This window comes from Adiantum capillus-veneris, chromosome 14, assembly GCF_014529385.1.
Source record: "Adiantum capillus-veneris isolate H3 chromosome 14, ASM1452938v2, whole genome shotgun sequence".
Classification (NCBI taxonomy): domain Eukaryota; kingdom Viridiplantae; phylum Streptophyta; class Polypodiopsida; order Polypodiales; family Pteridaceae; genus Adiantum; species Adiantum capillus-veneris.
The window spans coordinates 106,077,948-106,085,166 of NC_140944.1; positions in this window are offsets into that span (position 1 = coordinate 106,077,948).

Sequence of the window (7,219 nt, forward strand, 5' to 3'; positions counted from 1 at the left end):
GGTGGGGGGACTTTTGGTACACCCTATAGTGCAACTGAAGTACTTGGTCATACATGTCGCCACGACTGCTACTGCATTTGAAGTGATATTTGTTGCGATCCTTCGCCTCTTTGAATACATTGAGCCACTCCAAATATGTAATCTGCTCCCACTTCACCAATCTGGGGTTTTCACCGTCCATGGAGAGGCCATGGACAACATTAAACTCTTCTGCTATTACACAAAACTTTTCGTGCAATGGGATGTTTAGCTTGGGATCTTTCCATCGGCCTGCACATCACACGGGATTATAAGATTAAAACCTTACAAAACCCCACTAGAATAGGGATGTCAAGTAATTTATACACAAGCAATTGTGCGGGCTCTCCTTAGATGCAATCACCTAAGCATGCACCTTGAATGCCTAAGGCAATGCACAAGCACCTGATCAATGTGAGAGAATCCACAACTAGATTGCAGCCAGGGGCTACTACAAAAAAAGCATATAAGCTGAATGCATAGTCCTCTTTGTTGATTGCAACATATTCTTACCAACACAATTTTCTCATGGGTGAGAGGATTCACTAACAGATTAGTAGTCGGGGCATGCTAGAAAAATGTGCCATGCTTTGCTTGACTTACAACTTCCAAATGTGGCCCCCTCATTGAAGAGAGAGAGAGAGAGAGAGAGAGAGAGAGAGAGAGAGAGAGAGTACATGAGTCCTGCTTCCCCTTCCCTGCATGCATTTACTTTGACATTGGGGATCTGTGGGAATTAGAAGCATTCAATCTTTTGCAGGGCGGAAGAGAAGCAACAGAACCTTTGCCCCTCAACTTCCTTCTCAGTGGAGTACTTTCAAGATTGCTGTCGAAGGTGGTTGGTGAGCTATCCTCCACTTGGGCTGAGTGTTGGCCTCTGACCGCAAACCTGCTTGTAGATCGCAATCTCTTTCCTCCCTCTCTCTGACCTGTGGTCCCTGCGCTATGCTTCCCTCCATGCTTCATGACTACACCACTACCTCAACGTAACGACTGAGCTTAACTTTTAGAGATTTTAAAAATATTACGATTCATTTTTTCAAAGTCCAAGTATTACACTTTGTATAGTTCATGATGGTGGCCCACACTATTGAAAAAACATGATGCCTATCCATGTGTTATGATTATAATATGTGCTTGTCAGCATATGGTAACTAGCACAAAAAGCGCGACACGTTAACATGCTTCCACCCATATATATATATTCTACGTGTTTCTGTGTAGGGAGTCAGAGCAAGAGAGTGAGAGAGGGAGGCACTGGGGAGAGATAGGAGGGAGCGGGTGCTGTATGGGGGGAGGGGAGGGTGTGTGTGTATTATGAGAGAGAGAGAGATTCCGTGATTCTTGAGCACACACACACACACACACACACACACAGAGGCCAGGGTGAGGTGGAAAGGGAGGGAGAAGGTGAGGGAGTGGGGGTGTGTGGGTTTGGATGAGAGAGAGAGAGAGAGAGAGAGAGAGAGAGAGGGAGGGAGAGAGAGAGAGAGAGAGAGAGAGAGAGAGAGAGAGAGAGAGAGAGAGAGAGAGAGAGAGAGAGAGAGAGAGAGAGAGAGCTGTTTCACTGCGCCTTCGAGATGGTCCAGAGAGCGCAGGAGAGGAAGAGAGAGAGAGGGGGGGGGGGGCTTCGGGCTGCTTTTGGCCGATAGCGAGCGAGAAAGGGGGGGAGTTATTGAGGGTCAACAGGGTGGGGAAATAAGAGAGTAAGAGAGTGCATTGGTATACTAGGCTTTGGGTTGTTTAAACATAGTGAGAGAGAGAGATAGTATGGGGAAGAGAGAGAAAGAGGGAAAGAAGATAGAGAGAAGAAGAAGAAGAAGAGAGTTTTAACGTCGTAGGAAACTATCCCAAGAGAGAGAGAGAGAGAATATTATGCTGCATGGCAGGTTCCTACACCGAGGGAAGAGAGCGAGAGTGTGTGTGAGTGAGAGGGGGGGAAAGATAGTGAGAGAGAGAGAGGGAACGTGGCCCACTGGTGGGAAGAAAACAAGAGGGAAGAGAGGGAGGGGAGAGTGAGGTCAAGAGAGTGTTGACGAGAGGAGAGGGTGGTTGAGGTATGTCGGCCCTATCAGAGGGAGAAAGACAAGCGAAGGGGGGGGGGTAAGAGAGACAAAGAGTGTGGAAAAATAATGAAAGAGAAAGAGAGAGATTTTGAAAAAAAATGGCTACCCGCTTTAGGGATAGAGAGGTCCATGATATTTTATGCGCCCTTCGGGGTTTGGCGGCAGTGATAATAAGGAAATTTATTTTTTTTTGTGGTTTTCTTTAACTCTGGCTCCTCGAATGGTTGATTCATGCGGTTATCGGCTTTGAAAATCGAGAACTTCAATTCTCAAGCTGGGCTAGAGGGCGGTGCGGCTAACCCGGTGTCATTAGCCCTCCCCTTAAGGTTAGGAGCATTAATGCCTCTAACTCATATGTTTGGTCATTGTCGTCGGAGGTGGAGGTTGATGGTGTACCCTTATCAGAAATGTCGATAGGTGGAGTCTAATCAAATCGAAGAAAATAAGGCTTGAGCTGCCAACCATTTACTCTGGTCTTATGAAGCTTGCCATCAACTTCCATAAGCTGGTAACTCCCATTGGCATACTTTTTCCTGATGATGAAAGGGCCCTCCCATCGGAGTAGGAGTGTCTTATCTTTGCGTGTGTCGAAGAGATTGTCATAGCGGAGCACCAACATTCCTTTCTTTAAATCTTTGTGCCAAAGATGCTGGTTGAAACTAAGCATTTGTGCTCTACCTATACCGCATAATAATTGATTGCTTCTTCTCTGTCTAATTGTAGTCTTTCCAAGTCGAGGATGTGATCTCTCAAATGCATGTTGGGCCGTTGAAGTTGGCTTGCCATCACTCTAAAACTTTGTAGTTGCACCTCAATAGGCAAGATTTCCTCCTTGCCAAATACCAAATGATATGGTGTGAACCCCAAAGATGTACGGAATGAGGTTATGTAGGGCCACAAAGCTGGGAGTAGATACTTATCCCAATCTCTAGGATGATTGTTAACCTTCTTGGTGATAATTTTACAAACCATTCCATTCACTTTTTCAACTAGGCCATTACATTGAGGGTAATATGGTGAGGAGTGCCTCCTTGTAATGCCAAGTTTTTGCATTAACTCTTCTACCAAGTGTGCTCTGAAACCTGGCCCTCTATCAGAGATGATTTCTAATGGTGTGCCAAACCTGCAGCATATGTGCTCATAGACAAACTTAGCTACCTCTACAGCTGTGATCCTAGTTGTGGCTGTAGCCTCTGCCCATCTAGTCATATAGTCGACTCCCATGATGATGTAGAACTTCCCTGAGCTGGACCTAGGAAATGGTCCTATGGCATCTATACCCTATTTTTCAAATGGTCCATATGAAAGGATAGGTGTCTATGGTTCAGGCATGAGTGACCTGGTGCCGGCCTTTTGACACCAACTTACATGTCTTACACCAGTGGTCTACATCACGGTTGAGGCTAGGCCATAAAAAACTAGCCTGCAATATTTTTCTACTTGTTATATCTAGGGCAAAGTGACCACCACAAACACCATCATGAAAACTGAAAATTATCCCCGTAATTTCATTAGAGAGAGGGATCTTCCTGAGTATTTGACCCTTACCCTTACAATACAAACCGTCATTGATAAGCGGATACCTTGTGTCCTTCCGGGTAAGCCATTGCTTCTATCCTTTTGTTAAATCCAGTGGACATTCCCCTGTTTCCAAAAAATGCATGATGTTCGGTAAGGTGTCACTACCTTGAAATAGAGGGAGCTTTAGCTTTATAGCCCCAACCACCACTTCCTGCAGTCTTTCGCTTGCTAGGGTATCAACTTCATGGTTTTGAGCCCTTGGGATCTGGTGTAACTGAACTTCTTTAAACTTATCCAACAAGGTTTCTACACAACTTAAGTGAGTCCTCAAGGTAGGATTCTTGCATGTCCACACTCACTTTACTTGCCTTACAAAAAGTAGAGCATCCCCAAATACATTAAGGCGTTTTACCCCTTGCGAGACGCACCATTGTAAACCCTTGGTTAGTGCTGCATACTCAGCTTCATTGTTAGAATGTGATTCCAACAAATGGCCAAGCGAAAATACCTTGATACCTTTGTCATCAAAGACCACTATGCCTGCAGCAGCTGCTTTGTCAGATGCTCGCTTGTAGGCTCCATCAAAGTAGAGAGAGTGTGCTCTTTCTACCATCGGTGGCTCTCGAAGTGATTTAATTCCTTCCCCTTTAGATTGCTTCACCTTCTTCTCAAATTTTTGGTAGGTCATGAGCGCCCCCAAGCTTGCCCTTATCGTGATTTCCACCTGTACCGTGTAGTCAAATTCTTGCAGACGAACTAGCCATTTAGTAATCCTAGCAGAAACATCCATGTGTTGTACAATATAGGGAAACATCTCATCCATGGTTAAAATTACAAATTTCTTAGGCAGCAAATATGACCTGAACTTTGTAGTTGCAAATCTAAGAGCTAGGACTAAGTGTTCCACATGGGTGAAACCTTTCTCTGCTGCTATCATCATTCGATTGGAGAAGTAAATTGGCCTCATGAAAGATGTTTTTGTATCCTTCTGGAGTAGCACAGCCCCCAATGAGTCATCACCCACACTTGAGGTGACATAGAATTTTTCATCCTAGTTAGGTGGTGAGATAGTTGGTAGGGTTTCTAAGACCTCCTTTACCTTGTTGTAGTGATGTTCACTCTCCTCGTCCCAGGTGAAAGTTGATCTTTGAGTGAGCTATTGTAGTGGTAGAACAAGTTGTGATAGTAGATATATGAATATACTCAAGTACTTCACCTTTTGTAAAAAAGAGACCAATTGACATGCGGTTGTTGGTGAAGGTAGGGCTATGAGTGCGGACACCTTACTTGGATCGGCGTTGATACCTTCTGCTGAAATTTCATGGCCTAATAGAATCACTCTACTTTTCCCAATGTGGCATTTGTCCAGATTAATTGCCACATAAGCTTTGCAACCTTGCCAAACCCTCAGTTACCTTTTCTAAGTGTGAAATGCAAGGGCTATATATACAAATTAAAAATCATCAATGAACACTCTTATGGATGTTCCAAAGAACGGTTGAAAGACATATGTGACATATCTTTGGAATGTGGCAGGTGCATTTGTGAGACCAAATGGCATAACTCTGTATGCAAAACAACCCCATGGCATAATGAAAGTGGTTTTTAGCTGATCTTCCAAGGCTATGCATATTTGAAAATACCCGGAATAACCATCACATACGGTGTAGCATTCAATACCCGCCACTTCATTCAAAATTTAATCCAAGAAAGGGAGAGAAAAGTGGTCTCTCTTTGTAGCTACATTTAGTGGTTTGTAGTCAACGCAGACCCTGCACTTACTATTATTTTTAGGCGTCACTACTATGGGTGACACCCACTCTGAGTTTCTACAGGATAGATGAACCCTTCTTCTAGTAGCTTCCTTACCTCGGCGAGGAGTTCCTTCTCTTGTATGACCCCCAACCATCGTAGATTTTGCACAACTGGTTTTACCCCTTCCTTGAACTTAATATGGTGTTCCGCTACTGTAATACCTGTGATTCTTTCATGGTTGTCAATGAAAAGTTAGAAAATCCCATCAAAATTTGCAAAAAGTTATATTTCTCCTCAATTGTTAATTCCGTAGACAACATACCCTTCAAGCTAATTTCTCCTAGGCCAGGTGATTTACTTTCCTCTTCATTGCATTGCCCTTCTGGTGACAGATCGCCAGTTGTGCTTACCCTTTGTGGATCCTTCACGATGATACTCATCACATAGATGGAACTGTCACTTTCATCGGTGGATGTGGTCTCCTCCTCATAAGTGCAAGACTCACTAGTGGTTTCATCTGATGATGTCTCTAGGTCCATTTGCTTCTGCTTTCTAGTATTCATGTCATAGTAGACTGCCTCCCCTTTTTTACTAGTCATGAGAAAAAGGCCAGTTCCCCATTCATGTTTTGTCTTCATAGCCATCAACCATGGACTTCCCAAGATTAATGGGTAGCTCTCCCCCTTAGTAGGCATTACAAAAACATCTACTTCTACCTCAGTGTTGAAAGATTTTATCTTCACAGCACTTAACACACCTACACATTTTACTTTTGCGTTGTTTTCCATCTTTGCCTTGGAGGGAGAAGGCCTGTCAACCTCGAGCCCTAGCCGAAGCTTCATAGCTTCACTCATCACACAAATTTGTGCACCTCCATCAATGTAGGTGTTTCCAACCCTCTTACCTTTTATGTTGACGTTGACAATTGGAAGGATGTCATCCATGTTGCAACCCGAAATTGCTCCAGCTACCTTTGCTTTGGAGCGCCTTGTACTTACCATTTTGGACCATTTCTGACTTAACTTTGGTGCGAGATGTAGCAGTTGTGGCCATGTAATCTTTGGTCCTTGCTTTGCCACATCCAATGTTAGATCATAAGGCCTACAACTTTCCCCTAACTGGAAGTCGATGATGCCTAATTTCCATCGTGGACTTGATGGCCTCTTGCTAGTCTCTCCTTTCTTGCCTCTCTCATCATTAGATTGTGTAGCTTTCTCTATCCTAGATCTCTTTACAGTCATGGATTCAAATGGTTCTACAAAGGTTACCTTCTCCTCACCCTTATCCCTCTACTTTGCTCTCGCTGGATCCACTACTGCGGCCTTTCCTTTCTCTTCTAGACTTATGATGTTTAGGGCGATCAGGTGGTGGTGCCAGTGAAAGAGGCAGAATGGGTGCTTGTGGTGGTATGTGGGGTGGACGGGTGGGGCTGGTGCTCCGGGTGGGGGTGTTCTCTCTCTAGGGGGTGACAGTTGGTTCCTCCTATCTCCTCTATTATAGTTTTGTCGCGGTTTGGGACAGTAGTACATACCATGACCATCTTCTCCGCAGTTGTAGTAGTGATACTCCCTGTTTTGTCATCGTGCTCTTCCCGGGTCTTGGTCTCTTTCTTGATTCCTTCCTTGCTGTATGAAGTGGACATACAAATTCTGCAGTTGGTCAGTAATATGGGCCAACATATCTTGTTGGTCATTTCTTACCCAGGAGCCGGTGGTGGTGGAGGAATGGTGGTTGTCGTGGTTGTTGATCGACACGATGTTCCTGCTTCTGTTGACTCGATTTCTTTGGCTTTCATTCACAGATTCTGTCCTTAAGGTGAGCAATCTCGATGACTAACTCGTACGTAGCCGAGAATCTAC